The sequence below is a fragment of the Pongo pygmaeus genome, chromosome 6 (genome assembly GCF_028885625.2).
Source record: "Pongo pygmaeus isolate AG05252 chromosome 6, NHGRI_mPonPyg2-v2.0_pri, whole genome shotgun sequence".
Taxonomy (NCBI): domain Eukaryota; kingdom Metazoa; phylum Chordata; class Mammalia; order Primates; family Hominidae; genus Pongo; species Pongo pygmaeus.
The window spans coordinates 14,753,771-14,778,071 of NC_072379.2; the positions used below are offsets into that span (position 1 = coordinate 14,753,771).

The 24,301-nt window shown below is 43.6% G+C and overlaps 1 pseudogene; it reads right to left on the reverse strand.

The window, feature by feature from the left end:
* The window catches only part of LOC129040036 (zinc finger protein 202-like), a 43,559-nt pseudogene that overhangs the window by 13,030 nt on the left and 6,228 nt on the right, over positions 1-24,301 (reverse strand).

The window sequence follows — 24,301 nt, forward strand, 5'->3', positions numbered from 1 at the left end:
CAGCTACTCAGGAGGCTGAGAAGAAGCAGTGACTGAGTCTGGGAGGTTACAGGTGCTGTGAGCTATGACTGGGCCATTGCACTCCAGTCAGGACAACAGAGCAAGACACTGTCTCCAAACAACAACAAAAAAACAAATTGGCCTCTGGGTTGCACACAGGTGTGGGAGGCCAGAAGAGCTCTGCAAAAACTTAGAAAACTAAATTGATCTTAGAACCAGAGCCCTGCTGGCCACAGAAAGTGCAACCCAAATCTAAACAGGTTGAGTGCCTGCTAATATAGAATATTTATACAGGAACTACAGCCTCATAACATAACACTCAGAGTATTCAGGATAAAATTAAAACTTATTCCTCACACTAAGAACCAGAAAAATCTGAACCCAGAAAAATTACTCCTCATACTAAAAACCAGAAAAAATCTGAATGAGGAAAGACAAGCAACAGATGGTAACACTAAGATAACAAAGATGTTGGAATTATCGCATAAGGATTTTAGATGAGCTATCTTATAAATGGCCCAAGACGTGATTATGAACACTCTCGAAGCACACTGAAAAATATAAAGTCTCAATGTGTTGCGGGAAGTCAGGGACCCCGAACGGAGAGAACAGCTAAAGCCATGGCAGAAGAACATAAATTGTGAAGATTTCATAGACATTTATTAGTTCCCTAAATTAATACTTTTATAATTTCTTACACCTGTCTTTACTGGAATCTCTGAACATAAATTGTGAAGATTTCATAGACATTTATTAGTTCCCTAAATTAATACTTTTATAATTTCTTACACCTGTCTTTACTGAATCTCTGAACATAAATTGTGAAGATTTCATGGACATTTATCACTTCCCCAATCAATATTCTTGTGATTTCCTATGCCTGTCTTTAATCTCTTAATCCCGTCATCTTCGTAAGCTGAGGATGTATGTCGCCTCAGGACCCTGTGATGATTACGTTAACTGAACAAATTGTTTAAACAATATGAAATCTGGGCACCTTGAAAAAAGAACAGGATAACAGTGATGTTCAGGGAACAAGGGAGATAACCATTAGGTCTGGCTGCCTGAGAGCCGGGTGGAACAGGGCCATATTTCTCTTCTTTCAAAAGCAAATAGGAGAAATATTGCTGAATTATTTTTCTCAGCAAGGAACAACAGCCCTGAGAAACAGAATGCGTTCCTGGGGGAGGGCTCTAAAATGGCCGCTCTGGGAACGTCTGTCTTTTACGGTTGCAGATAAGGGAGGAAATAAGCACGGGTTTCCCATAGTGCTCCCAGGCATATTAGGACGAGGAAATTCTTGCCTAATAAATTTTGGTCAGACCGGTTGTCTGCTCTCAAACCTGTCTCCTGATAAGATGTTATCAATGACAATGCATGCCTGAAACTTCATTAGCAATTTTAATTTTGCCTTGGTCCTGTGATCTCGCCCTGCCTCCATTTGCCTTGTGCTATTTTATTACCTTGTGAAGCACGTGATCTCTGTGACCCACACCCTATTCATATACTCCCTCCCCTTTTGAAAATCACTAATCAAAACTTGCTGGTTTTGCAGCTTTGGGGCATCACGGAACCTGCCGACATATGATGTCTCCCCCGGACACCCAGCTTTAAAAATTTCTCTCTTTGTACTCTTTCCCTTTATTTCTCAGACTGGCTGATACTTAGGGAAAATAGAAAAGGACTCATGTTGAATTATTGGGGGTGGGTTCCCCTGACATCATTGAAGATATGTGGAAGAACTACATTGTAATTTCAGAACTAGAAATTACAATAACTAAGTAAAAAACTCAGTGGGTGAACTCAATAGCAGAATGGAGATACAACAGAGAAAAAAATTGGTGACCTTGATGATAGAGCAGCAGAAATGATCCAATCTGTATCATAACAATCTTGCCATAAGAAAAAAAATTACGTAGAAATAATCCCATTTGACCAACAGAGAGAAAACAAATACAAAAAAAAAAAAAAAAAGAACAATGGGACAACAGCAAAAGCTCTAACATTCATGTCACTGAATTCCCAGAAGGAGAGGAAAAAGAGTGCAGTGCCCAAAAAAACATCTGAAGAGGCTGGGCACGGTGGCTCACGCCTGTAATACCAGCACTTTGGGAGGCTAAGGCAGGAGGATCACTTGAGGTCAGGAGCTCAAGACCAGCCTGGCCAACATGGTGAAACCCCATCTCTACTAAAAATATAAAAATTAGCCAGGCATCGCAGTGCATGCCTGCAATCCCAGCTACTCGACAGGCTGAGGCAGGAGAATCACTTGAACTAGGGAGGTAGAGGTTGCAGTGAGCTGAGATCACACCAATGCACTCCAGCCTGGGCGACAGAGTGAGACTGTCTCAAAAAAAAAAAAAAGCAATGAAGAAAAATCCAGAAAGATTTTTTTCAGAAGAAAAAGTATACAAATTAAATTAAAAAAAAGAAATTTAAAAAAGCAATAACAGCGTAAATATCTGGGTGAATATAATCTCTTGAGTTTAAAAATTATATTTGATGGGCAAAAGCAAAATCATAACATTATCTCACGTGGTTCTCAATGTATGTAGAGGTGATATTCAAGACAACAATACCATAAAGAAGGGCAGAGGGGCCTAGAAAGCAGTAGAGTTTCTACATTTCACTTGAAGTGGTAAAAGGTTGATACTAGCCAACGATCATAAGTATGTATAATATAATCTCTACAGCCACCTATAAAATCTATACAAAAATATATACTAAATGGCATACTGAATTGATTTAGCATGGCATATGAAGTTAAATGGCATACTAAGAAATGTCCAAGTACCCCACAAAAAGGCAAGAAAAGGGAAACAGGTATAAAAAAACCCAGAGGGAACAAGTTAGAAAATAGACAATAAAAACCCATCTAAAATTAAGTATAAATCTTCTAAACACAGCAATCAAAAAGGTTGTTGGAATCTGTTTTTTTAAAAATGACTCATGGCCAAGTGTGGTAGTTTATGCCTGTAATCCCAGCACGTTAGGGGGCTGAGGCGGGGGGAATCACTTGAGCTCAGGAGTTTGAGACCAGCCTGGGCATGATAGCGGGACCCCATCTCTACAAAAAGAAAAAAAAAAAAAAAAAAAAGATTAGCCATGCATGGTGGCACATACCTATAGTCCCAGCTGCTCAGGAGGCTGAAGTGAGAGAATCACTCAAGCCCAGGAGGTCAAGGCTGCAGTGAGCCGTGACTGCACCACTGCACTCCAGCCAACACAGTAAGACTCTGTCTCAATAAATAAATAAATAAATATCAATAGTCACATAAGATGGCAGAGTAGGAAGCTGTAGTGTAGTGATCAGTCCCTTCACTGAAGCAACCACTGAGCTAGAAAGAGTGATTGGAATCAGCTCTTCTGGAACTCTGAAACATGACCAGAAACTCCTAACAAACAGAGACATACTTAAACAATGAAGGGAGAGGCTGCTGATCTTCACGAGTGAGTGGCATGTGCCAACCAGCCAACACTCCCCCATTCCTGAGCCTGAGTTCCCGAAGCAGCTGGCTGATGCCAGGGCGAGCAGCGGAACTCTGTCCTCCAAAACCGCGGGTTCTGCACTTTGGTGGGTCCAATGGGTCTCTGAGGACCAGCATGGATGCTTGCCTTGGTTTATTTGGCCCTCTCAGCAATAGTGGCTTCCCCCAGGGACATCCTTCAGAAGATTTTATTAAAGAGACAAAATCCTCCTCTGCCCCACCCCATTTAAAGCCACCTATTTAAGGAAATCGATGTTAGAGATTTCCTTACTGTCATTACTGCAGAGGTAATGACACAGAAATTTCAGTGACCACAAGGAAGAAACGCTTTGCAAAAATAGTTTGGAAAAGTAACAAAAGGAGAGCTCCAGACCTCAACAAGCAAAACCCAGCAATCCCAGGTGACTGAGAAAATCACATTTTGAGGGTCATTACATTGTAACACTTAAAATGCAACATTCTCAACAAAAAACTATAAAATATACAAAGAAACAGGAAATACGGAAGCTTAGACCATTCACAGGAAAAAAACAGCAAAGAAAATCAGCAAACAATACAGTAACTGAACACCATCATCGACCAATGGAACCTAACTGACATTTACAGGAGACTTCACACAGCAACAGCAGGGTACACATTCTTTGCCCATAGAAGATTCAGCAAGATTTACCAGAACCTGGGTCATAAAATCTTTTTTTTGAGATGGAGTCTCTGTCCCCCAGGCTGGAGTGCAGAGGTGCAATCTTGGCTTACTGCAACCTCCGCCTCCTGGGTTCAAGAAATTTTCCTGCCTCAGCTTCCCGAGTAGCTGGGATTACAGGCATGCACCACCACGCCTGGTGAATTTTTGTGTTTTTGAGACGGGGTTTTGCCATGTTGGCCAGGCTGGTCTCAAACTCCTGACCTCAGGTGATCTGCCCACCTCAGCCTCCCAAAGTGATGGGATTACAGGTGTGAGCCACCATGCCCGGCCAAAACAAATCTTAAGAAATGTAAAATAACTGAAATCATACAAAATATGTTCTGTGACCATAAAAGAATTAAACTAAATCAATTTAAAAAAGAAACCAGGAAATCTCTAAACACATGGAAATTAAATACACTTCTAAATAAGTCATGGGTCAAAGAGTAAGTCACAAGGGAAACTGGAAAACATATTGAATTATTTAAAAGTGAAAATATAACATGTTGACTGATATCAGCAAAAATGGCAGAGTAGGTAGCTCCAAGTCCCCATCCCCCCACAGAAACACTGATAAACCAAGCAAAACTGTCTGAATGAACTTCATGAGAACTGTAGAAAAATAATCAAAGGTTTACAATCACCAAATCATCTGATGTGGCTCTTTGTCCCCACACACATCTCATCCTGAATTGTAATCCTCAGGGGTCAAGGAGGGACCTGGTGGAAGGTGATTGGATCATGGGTGCGGTTCGCCCCATGCTGTTCTCGTGATAGTGAGGGAGTTCTCACGAGATCTGATGGTTTTTAAGGGGCAGTTTCCCCCGCACTCTCTCCTCTCTCCTGCCACCCAGTGAAGAGGGTACTTGCTTCTCCTTCGTTTTCCACCATGATTGTAAGTCTCCTGAGACCTCCCCAGCCAAGTGGAACTGTGAATCAATTAAACCTCCTTTCTTTATAAATTACCCAGGCTCAGGCAGTTCTTTCCAGCAGTGTGAAAACTAATACTCCAAATGAACACTAAATCAAGAAAAAAGCAACTTCAAAATGGTAGGAAAACTGGGTTTTTTTACTTGCCCTTGCCCCACAGCCTTCCATAGTTCAGTGGGAGCCTTGAAGATGGCAGCCCACATTCCCAGTGTGGTTTCTGGTATTGAAGGCAGCAGAGCAGACCTTATTCTCAAAGCATTGTGTTTTCCTGTTCTCAGCTGCCCGAGGGCTGCCAAAAGGACTGATCTGCCTTCGTTTCACCTAACCCAGAACTCACACAGGGCAGAAACGTGGCTACACAGAGGGTATTCCTTGAAAACACTGTAAATCAAATGCATACCCCGCTGATGCCTAGGCAAAAGATTACAGTTGAGGCAAACTAGAGGTGTGCTGACAGCGTGGGAGAAGAAGCTGTGGAGAGTTTCTATGGGAAATTCGGGTACTGAAATTCGGACCTGCCCATGTGTACTATGGAATTTCAGTGGCCATGCACATGCTGAGTGCAGAGCACATTCTCAGAATAGACCTGAGAAAGGATGCTGAGCTTTCATCTGTGGCTCCTCTCCATCCTCCCTGCAGGCAAGGAGTAAAGCCTAGGGCAAAGCTTCACAGACTGGGCCGGGTGCAGTGGCTCACACCTGTAATTCCAGCACTTTGGGAAGCTGAGGCAGGTAGATCACTTGAGGCCAGGAGTTCGAGACCAGCCTGGCCAACATGGTGAAACCTCGTCTCTACTAAAAAATACAAAAATTAGCTGGGTGTGGTGGAAAATTAGCCAGGCGTGGTGGCACAAGCCTGTAATCCCTGCTACTCAGGATGCTGAGGCAGAGAATCACTTGAACCTGGGAGGCAGAGGCTGCAGTGAGCCGAGATCATGCCACTGCACTCAAGCCTAGGCGACAGGGCAAGACTCCATCTTAAAAAAAAATAAAAAGTTGTACACAGACTGGCTAAGCCCTGAAGGACTGCTCCAGTGCCCCAGCACAGTGGCAATCCACAAAGACGGAAAGAGCTGGGTTTTTCTTTTTTTTTTTTTTTTTTCGCTTTTGGCTCCTGGCATTCAAGGAAATCTCTGTTAAAACTCTAGTTGAACACAAGCTAACGACAGAGAAACTTTCAGAGACTGCACATGTAAAAGAAGACACACTTTACAAAAATGGTTTAGAAAGTCACTGAACAAACAGCTACAGCCCACAGCAAAAGCAAACCCAGGGGTGGTGGGGAGGATAAAATAATTTCCAATTACCCCATTATAATACTCAAAATGTCTGATTTCCTTTTTTGAGACGGAGTCTTCGCTCTGTCGTCCAGACTGGAGTGCAGTGGTGTGATCTCCACTCACTGCAACCTCCACCTCCCTGGTTCAAGCAGTTCCCCTTCCTTAACCTCCCGAGTAGCTGGGATTATAGGCGCATACCACCACATCTGGCTAAGTTTTGGGATTTTTAGTAGAGATGGGGTTTCACCATGTTGGCCAGACTGGTCTTGAACTCCAGACCTCAGGCAATCTGCCCACCTTGGCCTCCCAAAGTGCTGAGATTACAGGCGTGAGGCACCATGCCTGGCCTCTTCTTTTCTTTTTAATTTTACTTTTTTCTTTTTGGGGGGAAAAGGGATTATAGGTGTGAGTCACTGTGCCTGACTCCAATTTAAAAAAAAAAAATTACAAACCATGCAGTGACATAAGAGAGTACAGCCCATTCACAAAAGAAACAAATTGTCTTTAAGGAAGCACAGACATTGAAAGTACTAGACAAAGACTTTAAATCAGCTGTCTGAAATCTGCTCAAAAAGCTAAAAGAAATGATGAATAAAGAGTTAAAGGATACAAGGAGAACAATGTCTCAACAAATGCAGAACATCAATAAAGAAATACAAAATATTATAGACAGGTGAGGGGCAGTGGCTCATACCTGTAATTCTAGCACTTTGGGAGGCTGAGGCGGGCAGATCACCTGAGGCCAGGATTTCAAGACCAGCCTCAGCAACATGGCGAAACCCCCTCTCTACAAAAAATACAAACAATTAGCCAAGTGTGGTGGCATGCACCTGTAGTCCCAGCTACTTGGGAGGCTGAGGTAGAAGAATTGCCTGAGTGTGAGAAGTCAAGCCTGCAGTGAGCCAAGATTGCACCACTGCACTCCAGCCTGGGTGACAGAGTGAGACCCTATCTCAAAAAAAAAAAGAAAAGAATGTATTATAGACAAACTAAAGCTTAGAGAAAAAAATAAAAAAGGAAAAAAAATAGAAATTATTGAAAGGAATCAAAGTCTGAAGCTGAAAAGTATACAAAAATTAGCCAGGCATGGTGGTGGGTGCCTATAATCCCAGCTACTCAGGAGGCTGAGACAGGAGAATTGCTTGAACCCAGGAGGCAGAGGTTGCAGTGAGCCAAGATCGCACCACTGCACTCCAGCCTGGGTGACAAGAATGAAATTCCATCTCAAAAAAAAAAAAAAAAAGAAAGAAAGAAAGAAAAGTATAAAAATGGAAATGGAAAATTCACCAGACTATTTTGAAATCATTTGAGCAGATGGAAGTCACTGAACACACAAAGACAGGCAGAGAAACTATCCTGTCTACAGTTTTTTTTTTTTTGATGAGTTTCACTCTTGTTGCCTAAGCTTGAGTGCAATGGCGCGATCTCGGCTCACTGAAACCTCTGCCTACCAGGTTCAAGCGATTCTCCTGCCTCAGACTCTCAAAAGTAGCTGGGATTACAGGCATGCGCCACCATGCCCGGCTAATTTTGTATTTTTAGTAGAGATGGGGTTTCACCATGTTGGCCAGGCTGGTCTTGAACTCCTGACCTCAGGTGATCTGCTCACCTTGGCCTCCCAAAGTGCTGGGACTACAGATGTGAGCCACTGTGCCCAGCCTGAATTGTATGCTTTAAAATGGTATGTGGACTGGGTGTGGTGGCTCATGCCTGTAATCCCAGCTCCTTGGAAGGCTGAGGTAGGAGGATCGCTTGAGACCAGGAGTTCAAGACCAGCCTGGCAACACAGTGAGATCCCATCTCTACAAAAAAAAAAAAAATTAGCCTGAGTCGGGCCGGGCACAGTGGCTCATGCCTGTAATCCCAGCACTTTGGGAGGCCGAGGCAGGTGGATCATGAAGTCAGGAGTTCGAGACCAGCCTGGCCAAAATGGTAAAACCCCGTCTCTACTGAAAAGACAAAAATTAGGCGGGCACGGTGGCAGATGCCTGTAATCCCAGCTACTCTGGAGGCTGAGGCAGGAGAATCGCTTGAACCTGGGAGGTGGAGGTTGCAGTGAGCTGAGATCACACCACTGCACTCTAGCCTGGGCCACAAAACAAGACTCCGTCTCAAAAAAAAAAAAAAAAATTAGCCTGAGTCCTAGCTACTCAGGATGAGGTGGGAGGATTGCTTGAGCCCAGGAATTAAAGGCTGCAGAGAGCTATAATCACACCACCGCACTCCAGCACAGGCAACAGAGTGAGACCCTGTCTCAAAAAAAAAAAACAAAAAAAAAAAACGGTGTGTGACTTTCACTTCAATTAAAAATAAAACATATAAAAACCTGTCAGCAGGGCATGGTGGCGCATACCTGTAGTCCCAAGTATTTGAGAGACTGTGGTGGGAGGATTCCTGGAGCCCAGGAGTTTGAGGCTTCAATGAGCTATGATTGCACCACTGCAGTCTGACCTGGGCAACAAAGGGAGATGCCATCTCTTAAAAAAAACGCCAAATCCTGTGAGATGCAGCCAAAGTAAACTTTAGGTAAATTTGTAGCCCTAAATGCTTAGAGAAGAAGCAATGAAAAAAAAAATCTTAAGAATCTGAGCTTCCATTTTAAGAAACTAGAAAAAGAGGAGCAAAATAACCACAAAACAAACAGAAAGAAGGAAACAGAATTAATATAAGAGCAGGCTGGGAGGGGTGGCTCACACCTCTAACCCCAACACTTTGGGAGGCTGAGGTGGGCAGATCTCTTAAGGCCAAGAGTTCAACACCAGCCTGGCCAACATGGTAAAACTCCATCTCTACTAAAAATACAAAAATAGCCAGGTGTGATTGCATGTGCCTGTAATCCTAGCTACTTCCAAGCTGAGGCAGGAGAATCGCTTGAACCCAGGAGGTGGAGGTTGCAGTGAGCCCAGATTGCGCCACTGCACTCCAGCCTGGGTGACAGAACAAGACTCCATCTCAAAAAATAAAAATAAAAAAAAAATAATGTAAAAGTAGAAATCAGTGAAGTTAAAATAGAAATATTTAAAAAATCAATTAAACCAAATGTTGGCTCTTTGAAAAGATCAATTAAAAAGAAATTCCTAGCCAGACTAATCAAAGAAAAAAAAAAAAAAAGCAAAGAGAGAGGATGCAAATGACCAGCATCAGGAATAAAAGGGAGGCTATTAGCACAGACCCTGCATGCATCAAAATGAGATTAAATATTACAAACAAATCCAGGCACCCAGCTCTCACCCTCATTTTTCATAAGTGGGAAAAAGACCCAGAGATCAAATGACTCACTCAAAATGACAGTCAATGACAGAGCAGGGCCTGGGGCCTTAGGACAGATTATCCAACTGACATCAGAGAACGAGCTAAATCAGAAGCACCGAGTGAGCTTTTAAAATATAATTCTCCAGGGCACAACCCCTGAGATTCTGATTCAGTAGGTTTTGGAGTGATGTCTAATATTCTGAAAATGCCAAAAGCTCACCAGATGGTCAAAGTTTGGCCAGGTTTAGAAAACGCTGCATCCCACATTACCACCTTCACTCATATGACGACTGTAGAGAAAAGCATAAAAATCTGGTGCTCAAGTATGTTTAAATTTAATATAAAGCACTGGGTGCAGTGGCTCACGCCTGTAATCCCAGCACTTTGGGAGGTCGAGGTGGGTGGATCACGAGGTCAGGAGATTGAGACCATCCTGGCTAACACAGTGAAACCCCATCTCTACTAAAAATACAAAAAAAGTAGCCGGGTGTGGTGGCACATGCCTGTAGTCCCAGCTACTTGGGAGGCTGAGGCAGGAGAATGGTGTGAACCCTGAAGGCGGAGCTTGCAGTGAGCCGAGAGTGCGCCATTGCACTCCAGCCTGGGCGACAGAGCGAGATTCTGTCTCAAAAAAAAAAAAAAAAAAATGTAATATAAAGCGGGCAGAATAAATCCTGTGATGGTGACCGGGTGAGTGCTCTTGAGAGAAATCATGATCTGGAATACCCGTCTCTGACATTTCCCATGGCAGTTAACATTTCTCCACTTTATGCAAATACACATTTATTCGTCAAATATTTGCTGGGTACCACTCTGTGCTACGTATTGGGGATACAGTCATTTGCATCACAAAGTCCCTGCTCAGTGTAATAAGCACTCATTGAGCACCTACCTATGTGTGAGGAACTGTGCTAGGGGGTATCAGAAACACACAAAATAGGCCGGGCACGGTGGCTCACGCCTGTAATCCAGCACTTTGGGAGGCCAAGATGGGCAGATCACCTGGGGTCAGGAGGTCGAGACAGCCTGACCAACATGATGAAACCCCATCTCTACTAAAAATACAAAAAAAATTAGCCAGGTGTAGTGGTGGGCGCCTATAATCCCCAGTTACTCAGGGGCTGAGGCCAGAGAATTGCTTGAACCGAGGAGGCAGAAGTTGCAGTGAGCTGAGATGGCACAACTGCACCTCAACCTGGGCAACAGAGACTCTGTCTAAAAAGAAAAAAAAAAAAGAAAAAGAAAAAAGAAACACAGAAACAAAATAAAACAGAGCCTCTCCTCTCAAAGAACTCACCCTCGCCAGTCGGAGACAAACTATACAACGCCTTCCCAGGTATCTCATCCTGTTTCTTAAGTCCAAATTCTGTTTCCACATTAAAGACTCCAGCACTTTTTTTTTGAGACAGTCTCACTCTGTCGCCCAGGCTGGAGTGCAGTGGTGCAATCTCAGCTCGCTGCAACCTCTACCTCCCAGGTTCAAGTGATTCTCCTGCCTCAGCCTCCCGAGTACCTAGGATTACAGGCACCCACTACCACACCTGGCTAATTTTTTGTATTTTTAGTAGAGACAGGATTTCGCCATGTTGGCCAGGCTGGGCTCAAACTCCCAACCTCAGGTGATCCACCCACCTTGGCCTCCCAAAGTGCTGGGATTACAGGTGTGAGCCAACACGCCTGACTGACTCCAGCATTTTTATCTTCATCTCAATCTAATCCCTAAACTCAAAACCAACATATGCAACTGCCTACTTGATGTTTCCATTTGGATATCTAACAAACACCTCAAACTTAACATGTGAAAAGCCAGGTGCAGTGGGTCATGCCTATAATCCCAACACTTTGGGAGGTCAAGACAGGAGGATCGCTTGAGCCCAGGAGTTTGAGATCAGCCTGGGCAACTTAGTGAGACCCCATCTGTCTATTTATTTTTAAAACATTAAAAATTGTTTTTAAAGAAAAAAATAAACCTAACACGTGCAAGACCAAATTCCCAATTTCGCACTCTCCCACCAAACTGGTTTCTCCTGCAGTCTTTGCTAACTCAATAAATAACAACTACATTCTTAAAGTTCACGTAACAAAAATCCTGGAGTCATCCTTGACTCCTCTCTTTCTCTTACACACTGCATGCAAAGCATCTGCAAATCTTTTGGGTCTACTTTCTTCTTTTTTTTCCTAGACAGGGTCTCGCTCTGTTGCCCAGGCTGGAGTGCAGTGGCGTGATCACAGCTCACTGCAGCCATGACTTCCCAGGCTAAAGCGATTCTCTCACCTCAGCCTCCCAAGTCCCTGGAACTACAGGCACGATCCACCAAACCCAGCTAATTTTTAATTTTTTTAGAGACAGGGTCTTGCTATGTTGCCCAGGCTAGTCTTGAACTCCTGGGCTCAAGTGATCCTCCTGCCTTGGCCTCCCAAAGTGCTGGGACTACAAGCCTGAGCCACCACACCTGGCCAGGTCTACTTTCAAAATACATCCTGCATGTGACCACTTGTATCTACGGCCGCCTCTCTCATCCACACCTCTGGCTGGTCTTGCCTGGAGCGCTGTCTTATAACCAGGACCCCTGTTCTGACCAGAGTTCTCCTATGAACCATTCTCAACAGAGAGGCCAGAGAGATCTTTTTAAAAACACTAAGTTGAATCTCATTAGTCCTCTGTTCAACCTGCAAAGATTCCCATTTTATTCAGAGTAAAAGACAGTCCTTACGATCCCCATCAAAGCGTGACATGACTCCCTGCTCCCTCTTGGATCTCAACTCTCTCCGCCTTTGCCTTTGCTGAACTTCGCTCCAGCCTCATTGGCTTTTTCTGCTGTTCTAAACATGCCATGCATATTCCTCTCTGGAATGCTGTTCCTTTGGAGGTAAGCATGGCTCTCTCTCCACCTCCTTCAGCTCTCTAAGTATCTTATCAGTGAGGCCTTTCTCAACCACCTTATAAAAAGTAATCACTTCCCACTCCCAAGGAACTTTTTTCCCCTCACAGTAATTGTCACCATTTGACACATATATTTTGTTTATTATTATTATTTTTTGAGACAGAGTCTTGCTCTGTTGCCCAGGCTGGAGTGCAGTGGCACGATCTTGGCTCACTGCAACCTTAGCCTCCCAGGTTCAAGCGATTTCTGGCTAATTTTTGTATTTTTAGTAGAGATGGGGTTTCGCCATGTTACCCAGGCTGGTCTCGAACTCCTGACCTCGGCCTCCCAAAGTGCTAGGGTTACAGGCATGAGCCACCACGCCCGGCCTTGACACATATATTTTAGTGTCCATCTTTTCCTGCAATAAAGTGTAAAATTATTAGGGTAATGTGTTCAGTTCACTGTCTTATTCCCAGTGCTTAACAGTGGCAGGCAAATAGTTAATGATCAGTACATATTTTGTGAATGAATGTGACATGTTCTAATAGAAGTAGGAAATGAACACTTCGTGGGATGGGTAAATAGTGGGAGTCATGGCCAAAAATAGTTTAGAATGGATCATTTCCTGCAATGGTTTTCAAGCACTTTTCTTTCTTTCTTTCTTTTTTTACAGAATCAGGGTATCACTCTTGCCCAGGCTAGAGTGCAGTGGCACAATCATAGCTCACTGCAACCTGAGAACCCTGAGCTCAAGCAATCCTCTTTTACCTCAACATTCCCAAGTAACTGGGACTACAGGTGCGTGCCACCATGCCCAGCTAATTTAACTGTTTTTCTTTTTTTTGAGACAGGGTCTCACCCTGTCACCCAGGCTGGAGTGCAGTGGCACTATCACAGCTCACTGCAGCCTTGACCTCCTGGGCTCAAGCAATCCTCCCACCTCAGCCTCCTGAATAGCTCGGACTACAAGTGCATGCCACCACTTCTGGCTAATTTTTAAATTTTTTTGTAGAAATGGGGTCTCCCTATGTTGCCCAGGCTGACCTCGAACTCCTGGGCTCAAGTGATCTGCCCACCTCGACCACCCAAAGTGCTGGGATTACAGGCATAAGCCACCATGCCCAGTCCAGCATATATATTTTTTTTAAACTGGAACTCATTTTTTAAATGGAAGCACAATCTGAAAAAGGAATAAAACCCAAAGATTGACACTGGGCTACAAAACCAGAAATCCCCAGTTCAGCTTCTTCCCCTTACTCTCCCCTTTGAACTCATGATGCATCTCAAAGCCCAGCTTGAAAGCCACAGATCTAGAGCTTGGATGGCATTCTAATGAGCTAAGCATCTAAACCGACCACAGTTGGGAGCCACTGAAAGTTTTTGAGCAGGTAAATGATAGATTGATTTATTCATTTTGACACAGTCTTGCTCTGTCACCCAGGCTGGAGAATAGTGGCGCGATCTCAGCTCACTGCAGCCTCCGCCTCCTGGGTTCAAGTGATTCTCCTGCCTCAGCCTCTGGAGTAGCTGGGATTACAGGCATGCACCACCATGCCTGGCTAATTTTTCTATATTTAGTAGAGACGGGTTGGCCAGGGTGGTCTCGAACTCCTGACCTCAGGTAATCCGCCTGCCTCCACCTCCCACAGTGCTGGGATTACAGGTATGAGCCACTGCGCTTGGCCTAAATGATATATTTAGATCCATGCTTTAGGAAGATCAGTCTCAAGAGAATGGGTAGACTGAACGATGACAGAAGGAGATGGCAATCAGGAAGATCAAAGAGAAGACTGCTACAATAGGCAAGCTAAAGTATAGAAGGAGGGGCCGGGGGAGAACAGTGAGAATGCAAAGAACAGAAAAATGGACACAGCTGTCTAGGACCTGGCACCTCCCAGAAGGAAGAGGACATTCAGAGTAAAATCTGTCAGTTTCATGCCTTAGTAACTGGTGAATTTAGTGAACGCACAGGAGGTGAAAGGCTGGGAGAGGAAGCAAATATCACCACTTCAGATTTAGACAGGGTCTGAGGTATGAAAAAGGTACATACAACTATCCTACAAACAGACGAAATGCAGTCCTCACATGATATGCCCTGTTGGGAGCCTTTAGAAGCCATCTGGACAACCCTGGTCATTGCGATGGTGTGGAAGAGCGAGAAGTGCTCCAAATGTGTCCAGAACAGACAGGCTGGGTGCCTTGGCTCATGCCTGTAATCCCAACACTTTGGAAGGTAGAGGTGGGAGGACGGCTTGAGGTCTGGAGTTGGAGACGAGCCTGAGCAACACAGCAAGACTCCACTTCTATAGAAAATTTTTAAAAATTAGCTGGGTGTGGTGGGCAGGCCTGTAGTCCCAGCTATGTGGAAGCTGAGGTGGGAGGGTTGCTTGAGCCCAGGAGTTCAAAGCTGCCATGTGCTATGATCACGCCACTGCACTCCAGCCTGGGCAACATAGGGACACCCCATTTTTACCAAAAACTTTTAAAATTAGCCAGGCATGGTCAGCTGTGCGCACCTGTAGTGCCAGCTACTTGGAAGGTGGGGTGGAGGATCTCTTGAGTCCAGGAGTTGGAGGCTTCAGTAAGCCATGACAGCACCTCCACACTCCCAGCCTGGGTGACAGAGACAGAGATCTCTCTCTCTCTCTCTCCTCTCTCTCATCTCTTTCTCTCTCTCTCCTCTCTCTCATCTCTTTCTCTCTCTAGAAAGAGTTTTTTTTTTTTTTTTTGAACGAAGTTTCACTCTTGTTGCCCAGGCTGGAGTGCAATGGCGTGATCTCAGCTCACTGCAACCTCTGCCTCCCAGGTTCAAGCGATTTTCCTGCCTCAGCCTCCTGACTAACTGGGATTATAGGTGCCCGCCACCACGCCCGGCTAATTTTTTGTATATTTAGTAGAGACGGGGTTTCACCATGTTGACCAGGCTGGTCTGGAACTTCTGACCTCAGGTGATCCACCTACCTCGGTCTCCCAAAGTGCTGGGATTACAGGCGTGAGCCACCACACCTGGCCTAGAAAGAGTCTTTATTTCTTTATTTCTTTAAGACAAAGTCTCGCTCTGTCGCCCAGGCTGGAGTGCAGTGGTGCGTTCTCTCCTCACCACAACTGCCTCCTCCCGGGTTCAAGCAATTCTCGTGCCTCAGCCTCCAAGTATATGGGACTACAGGCGCGTGTCACCACGCCCAGGTAATTTTTGTATTTTTAGTAGTCTCACTCTGTTGGCCAGGTTGGTCTGGAACTCCTGACCTCCAGTGATCCGCCCGCCTCAGCCTCCCCAAGTGCTGGGATTACAGGTGTGAGCCACCATGCCCGGCCGAGACCTTGTCTCTTAAAAAAGACAAAACGGGGGTGGGGGGAGGGGGCAGCACAGAACAGAAACAGAACTTTGGGGAACAGAGACACGGCACCCAGTTGAGCAGAAACCAGGGCAGGAGCACCAGGCAGAGACGGAAGACTGAGTTTCATTGAAGGAGTGGGATCCTGGGACCCAAGGGAGCGGGAGCACAGGAAGTAGGGATGAAGATGGCGAAAGCACGACCTGCCAGAGCGCTTGCTGATGAGCCACACTCCACACCTACCACGCGCTGTCACGTGCTTGACAAAACCTGACACACAACGCACAACGCTAAAGTTTACTGCTCAACAATGCAAATACAGTTAACATTACCGTACGCTTAAAAATGGTTAAGATGGTAAACTGTATGTTACGATTTTTTTTTTTTTGAGATGGAGTCTGGCTCTGTCGCCCAGGCTGGAGTGCAGCGGTGCGATCTCCGCTCACTGCAAGCTCCGCCTCTCGGGTTCATGCCATTCTCTTGCCTCAGCCTCCCAAGTAGCTGGGACTGCAGGCGCCCACCACCACGCCCGGCTAATTTTTTTGTATTTTTAGTAGAGACGGGGTTTCACCGTTATTTGCCAGGATGGTCTCGATCTCCTGACCTTGTGATCCGCCCGCCTTGGCCTCCCAAAGTGCTGGGATTACAGGTGTGAGCCACCGTGCCCGGCCATGTTACATGTTTTTTTAACCACAATTTAAAATTAAATGAAGGGGGCCGGGTGCAGTGGCTCACGCCTGTAATCCCAGCACTTTGGGAAGCTGAGGTGGGCAGATCACAAGGCCAAGAGTTCAACAGAGTGAACTCCTGGCCAACAGACTGAAACCCCGTCTCTACTAAAAATACAAAAATAGGCCAGGCGTGATGGTGCATGCCTGTAATCCCAGCTGCTCGGGAGGCTGAGGCACAAGAATCACTTGAACCTGGGAGGCAGAGGTTATCGTGAGCCAAGATTGTGCCACTGCACTCCAGCCTCAGTGACAGAGTGAGACTCTGTCTCAATAAATAAATAGGCTGGGCACAGTGGCTCAGGCCTGTAATCCCAGCACTTCGAGAGGCCAAGGCAGGCGGATCACAAGGTCAGGAGTTAGAGACCAGCCTGACCAATATGGTGAAACCCCATCTCTACTAAAAATATAAAAATTAGCCAGGCATGGTGGCATGCGCCTGTAATCCCAGCTACTTTGGGAGGCTGAGGCAGGAGAATCGCTTGAACCTGGGAGGGGGAGGCTGCAGTGAGCCGAGATCATGCCATTGCACTCCAGCCTGGGTGACGAGAGTGAGACTCCATCTCAAAATGGAAGGAAGGAAGGGAGGGAGGGAGCGAGGAAGGGAGGGAGGGAAGAGAGGAAGAAAGGAAGGGAAAATATGTATTATCTCGGCAAGTAAAATGCAGATGAAGGAAAACGACAATGATCATTTGAATGGAAGATGGATCCACTGTAATCCAGGTATGGGAGAATACTGAACACTAATGTCAAAAGAAACAGAATGTGCTGACGATCTGCAAGGCATTTCACAAAAGACAAAGAACACAAACCATGGAGAAAAGACTAGCACAATCAAATACTGCGAGGGGAGGAAGGTAGATAGAATTCATGATTTTGGAATGTGCACAGTTTATCATCAGACATTCTGAGAAAGAAGGAAGTGAACTATCTCACTGGTACTGCTATGTTGTCAAGTAAAATATTCAACTAGGTTAAAAGTGTCAGACATATCGATTTGGAGGCAAGCTGCAAAAATACACAGGAAAAAAGGTCTTAGAAGTTGAGATTAGATAAACTCTTTTAAGGGATACAAAGAAAACCAAAAAAGTAGAAAACAGGTTCTAGGAGGACACTCCTGAAAAGGCAAGAAAAGGAACCGACATTCCCTTATGAAATTCACACTTCCTGAATGTCTACTATGGACAGAGCATGATTCCAGTTATGGGGAAGGGACACAGACGGGTCATAAATGAGCACTGGGGAAACGGGGGAAAGCTGAGGGAGAGCTATATCATCACATCAACTGAGCATGGACTTGGGGAAATAACACACACCACAAGCTGTGACTCAATTCACAAGCACAGGTGGAGGATGAGGTTTTGGTATCTGAATGCCTAAAGAAGTAAATAAAATCGAGGGCAGAAAATAAGTCCAAGGTATTTTTAAAGCAAGGAAGGAAAGAAAATGGAAGATAAAAAGAATGAACATAAAAGTCTCAAGTTAATTTTTATGTCAGACTTCTGAATGCCCCAAAACGAAACAATTCTGTAAGGCCGGGAGCAGTGGCTCAGGACTGTAATCTCAGTGCTTTGGGAGGCTGAGGTGGGTGGATCACTTGAGGCCAGGAGTTCAAGACCAGCATGGCCAACACGATGAAACCCCGTCTCTACTAAAAATACAAAAATTAGCCAGGCTTGGTGGCATGTGCCTGAAATCCCAGCTACTCAGGAGGCTGAGGAAGGAGAATCGCTTGAACCTGGGAGGCAATGGTTGCAGTGAACTGAGATCATACCAGTGCACACCAGCCTGGGTGACAGAACAAGACTCCGTCTCCAAAATACAAACAAACAAACAAACAGCCCACAACAACTGTGTAATGGCAAAGGAGTAAATAAGTTACTGATAATGCTGGAGAAAGAGGAAGTGAATGGGTCCCCAGTATAGGTTAGAATGAAAAAATCCCTACCAATGTAAATCAAATGTAAAATCAACAAAAGAGTTCATGTATGTGTGCGGGAAGGAAAGTGATATTTGGGGGTTGGGAGGTGTTACTGAGGGTACCGAATACATATAAACAACTCTTTAGTCACTCCCAAAGGTCTGGGATGAGCATTTTTTAACATTTGATACTCTACTAACTTACCTGGACTATGCTGACATGGAAATTCACCTCCCATTATCCACGGCTCCTCTCCCTGCTCCAATTTAATGATGACGTTTGGCTTGGTGATATCATATCCTGTCAATGGGAAAAGAAGAAGGACTTGGGCAAGCTGCTTGGCTTCAGAATCTCCAAAGTACAAGATGTTGCCACCTCATAAGCTGCATAACAGAAGTGCTCCATTTTTTACCTTATCAAAGTTAGAACCTTTCAATGAAGAATAATACAAACACTCCAGCTAGTGCCCACAAGGAATTAAATGGTGTCATCGCTTATTTCTTCAAACTCAAGGATAAAACCCCATTCAACTGAGAGCATTCAGAAAGCAAGCTATCCTCACCCATGGAAACTAGATGGCTGTAGTTCTCCAACATCACATCCCCATATGTTATCTTCTCATCAGGGTCCAGTTGCCGCCACTCCTCCTGGGTGAAATCCACAGCCGCATCTTTGAATGACACTGGCCCCTGTAATGGCAACATGATCAGAATTGGGAGATATGGAAAAGGGATAGGGGGATAACATTTTACAAAGCTCACTGGTAAAGTTAACCATGAACATTGTATACTTTATTTTATGTTACAGATTATGGAAGGGAAATCATATTGGAAACACATATCCTTTGGGGTCCTTTATATATATACAAAAATAAAAACCCAAAACACAGCTGAGCTCCTATTTTGCAACTGAACTGAGTTTTGGGGATATGAGATGAGTGAAACACCATGCCTGCTCTCAGAAAGCAGACAACCTAATAAGGAGATAAACACGTAAACAAACACAAGCATTTTACTCCTTGTCACTTCTTTTAGTCTTCTTTGCTGCCAGGCCCTCCCCTTCTTCTGGACCTCTTCATGTTGGAGCACCTACCACTCAGTTCCTGGTCTTCTTCTTCCTAACTCACTGCTCTGGGGCTCTCACCTAGTTTCAGCTCCTTGTTCTTTTGGCTCTTTTATTCTCATAGCCAGTGGCCTCTGGCTATCTGCATGGCTGAGTTTTATCTCAAACATCTCAATCTCGCAGCAATAAATATTCGTTAAATGAATGAATGCCCAAGCTGTTATTAGAGTAATGCAGACAAGGTGCAGAATGATTTAACAAAAGAGGATCAAATTATTTTAACTTTATGCCATCAGTTAGGCTTCACAGACTCAGTTAACTTGAAGTTCTTAAAGATGAATTGTGTATTCTATGGGATGAAGGGGAAGAAGAATATGATGAGGTGTAAAAGTACCAATGGCAAACATGAAGCAGCTTCAATTTTTAAGAGGTTGGGGCTGGGCATGGTGGCTCATGCCTATAATCCTAGCACTTTGGGAGGCCGAGATGGGAAGATCGTTTGAGCTCAGGAGTTCGAGACCAGCTTGGGCAACATAGTAAGACCTCATCTCTGCTAAAAATAAAATTTTTTTAAAAAATTGGCTGGGCATCATGGCACATGCCTGTAGTTCCAGCTACTTGGGAGGCTAAGGCAGGAGGATGGCTTGAGCCTGGGAGGTCAAGGCTACAGTGAGCTGTGAATGCAACACTGCACTCCAGCCTAGGTAACAGAGCAAGACCTTGTCTCAAAAAAAAAAAAAAAAAAAAAGCAAAACTCCTGGGCTCCAGCAATCCACCTGCCTTGGCCTCCCAAAGTGTTGGGATTACAGGCTTGAGCCAGCATGCCCTGCCCAAACTTGTAGTTTAGAAGAAGGAAGTGCCCAGTAAGCATGTTGCATTATCCTGTTATTTATAAAGAACATATCAACAAGGGGTTCAAACCCAGTGATACAGCTAGGACCATGTAGATCCCAAGAGATAGCGGCTCCAAGGCAGAGCCGCTAGGCTGGTGGGCTGAGAAACTAAAGCAGAACATCCAAGCTTATCCACAGGCAGGCCACAGGAGCTGATAAAAATCACCGAAAGAGAGTAATAACTTTCTGGGTTAAGTTAGTCCAGAAGGCAAAGAGGTGGTAGGGGTTAGAAGACTGATCAACCAATAAATAACATAAAATTACATGCCAATACCACTTACATCAATACAAATACCCAAAATGAAACATAACCAAACAAAATCCAGTACCAGATTAAAAACATAATATACAACAGACAAATAGGACTTATTCCAATAATATAGACTAGTTTAATATTTGGAAATCTATTAATATGATAAGCCACTGTAACACAGCAAAGAAGAAAAATCTTGTATCCATGAAGATACCTGAAAAAGCTTGACAGAAAAAGCTGATTTAAAAAAACAAACTAAAGAAAATAGAAACTGATGGATACTTCATTAACATCAATATTGTGTATATACACAAATATAAATATTACACCCTAATATGCAATAGTACGTATGATATATGTGACATATGTATTTCAATTACACACAAGCACATATATACAGTTTGCGTGTATACACACACACACACACACACACACACACACACTCTCTTATGCCTCAGTCTTCTCGGTCCAGAAGTCAGGATTTTACTTAACAGGGAAAAACTACATATCTTCCCACTAAGATCAAGAACAAGGTATTAATAAAATGCTCATTATCTACAATTAGAGAAGAGAAAACAATTAGAGGAATATAACTAAGAAAAAGTAAAAGTGCTTGGGCACGGTGGCTCATGCCTGTAATCCCAACACTTTGGAAGGCCGAGGCAGGCAGATCACCTGAGGTCAGGAGTTCAAGACCAGCTTGACCTCTGAGGTCAGAGGTCAACATGGTGAAACCCCATCTCTACTAAAAATCCAAAAACAACAACAACAACAACAACAACAAAATTAGTTGTATTATTAAGGTCAACTTAATAATACAGAGATATCAGTTTCCCTAAATAAATATGCAATCCCAATAAAAATACCAAAAAGCTTTTTCCTGGAACTAGATAAGCTGACACTACAGTTCATATAAGGTGGAAGAAAATAAAAAACAGCTCAGGGAAAAAAAACATTTGGACATGGATAAAACTGGATCCAGGCCAGGTGTGGTGGCTCATGCCTGTAATCCCAGCACTCTGGAAAGCTGAGGCAGAAGGATTGCTTGAGGCCAGGAGCTTGAGACCGGCCTTGGCAACATAGCAAGACTCTGTCTCTACAAAGAAAAAAATATATATATTAGAAAAAACATATAGAGAGAGACATGAGGACTTCTGCCCTCAGGTGTGATAAATTAACAGGTACTGGCTATACCCTCCAACCTGAAACAGCACACACCAAAGAACAACAAAATCAAAAACAGAAAGAAAAATAAAACAGAGAACATATATGAAGCAATGGTTTGTTTTTTTGTTTTTGTTTTTTGTTTTTTGAGATGAAGTCTCGCTCCTGTCTTCCAGGCTGGAGTGCAATGGCATAATCTTGGCTCACTGCAACCTCTGTCTCCTGTGCTCCAGTGATTCTTCTGCCTCAGTCTCCTGAGTAGCCGGGATTACAGGCGTGCACCAGCACGCCTGGCTAATTTTTATATTTTTAGTAGAGATGGGGTTTCACCATGTTGGCCAGGCTGGTCTTGAACTCCTGACCTCGTGATCCGCCCGCCTCAGCCTTGTTGTTGTTGTTGCTGTGATTACAGGTATGAGCCACCACGCCCGGGCTGAAGCAATGGTTTTCAAGGCACTGATTATCAGCAGTAGAGTTATCTATGAGTGATGGGAAATAAACAAGGTGAACCAATCAACTTCTGCCTTGAGCACTTCCAGGCCACGGAGCAGGGAAGAAGAACAGAGGCAGATGTGAGGAGAAAGAGTTGTGAGATGGGAAAATGGGCAGGAAACTACAACCCGTAAGGAAGAAAAGAATCAGCCCATCAAAACTGGCCCTGAATTGACACAGAGTTCACAACCGGCACAGAGCACTGAGAGAGTTCATCATTCTATTCCAAATGTTCAAAAAAATCAAGACAGGCAAGATGTAAAAAAGACCCACGCTAACCTTCTACAGATAGTACAATATCTGAGATGAAAATTATACTGGAAAAGATGAACAGCATCATGGAAAAAAGAGATTAGTGAATATAAAGACAGCAACAGAAGTTACATAAAATGAAACAGAGAAAAAGAATTAAAAGCAAATAAAGAGCAACAGTGTGTTGTGGGAAAATTTCAAGTGGCCTAATATACAGGCAATAAGAATCAATGGAGGGGAGGTGGTGGGTACTTCAAGAAATAATGATAAAAATGTTCCCCAAGTGATGACACCATAAACCCAAGATCGAAGAAGTTCAATGATCCCCAAAAACAGAAACATGAAAAAAATGATACCATGACATATTGCAATCAAATTGTCCAAAACTAGTGATAAAAAGTTTAAAACAATAAGGGGGGAAGAGAAAAAGACATGTTATATATAGGGGAACAAACATGAGTATGAGATCAGATTTCTCTTAGAAAAAAATGTAAACAGGAAGACAACAGAGAAACATATTTAAAGCACTGTGGAGAAAAATCCAGCAAAAACACCTTTAAAAGCAAAGACACAATGAAGACATTTGCAGACATATAATAATTCATCATCAACTAGAAGAAATGTTAAAGAAAGTCCTTCAGGCAGAAGTAAAATGACAACAAATAAAAATTTAGATTTACACAAAGGAATAAAGAGTACCAGAAATGGTAACTGTGTATTTTCTCTCATTACTTAAATCTCTTTAAAAGATAACTGGGCCAGGTGTGGTGGCTCACACCTGTAATCCCAGCACTTTGGGAGGCTGAGGCAGATGGGTGACCTGAGGTCAGGAGTTCGAGACTAGCCTGGCCAACATGGCGAAACCTCGTCTGTACTAAAAATACAAAAATTAGACGGGCGTGATGGTGGGTGTCTGTAATCCCAGCTACCCAGGAGGCTAAGGCAGGAGAATCACTTGAACCCGGGAGGCAGAGGTTGCTGTGGGCCAAGATCGCACCCCTGCACTCCAGCCTGGGGGACAGAGTGAGACTCTGTCTCAAAATAAATAAATTAAATAAATAAATAAATAAATAAATAGATGATAACTGTTTAATTAACAACAACGTAATAGATTGTGTGTGGCACTGATACCCCCTGTAAAAATAAAATGAACAACGGTGTAAAGACCAAGAGGAGAGAAATGGAAGTATCCTATTGTAAGCTTCTCTTACTCTAAGAAAAATGGATATTACTTAAGAATAAACTATGATAATTAAAGTTGTATACTATAAATTCTAACTCACTAAAATAACAAAACAGTGTGATAGCTAAAAACCCAACAAAAGATATAAAGTAGAATCATAAAAAATTCTCAACTAATCAAAAGGAAGGAAGACAAACAAAGACATTTTAAAAAGAAACAAAGAAGATGAGACTAAAAGAAAGCAAAGACAATGGACTATAACCTAACTAGTTTTATCAATAATCACATTACATGTAAACAGTCTATACATCCCCAATTATGAGACAGAAATAGACTGATGAAAACAAGCAAGATCCAAATTTTGCTGCCTATAAGAAATAATACTTTAGATATAAAGATGCAAATAGGTTAAAAGTAAAAGGATGGAATAAGATATACCATGCATGCATTACTCGAAAGAATGCTACATAAATAACAAAGTACATTTCACAGCCTGGAATATTAGCAGGGATAAGGATGG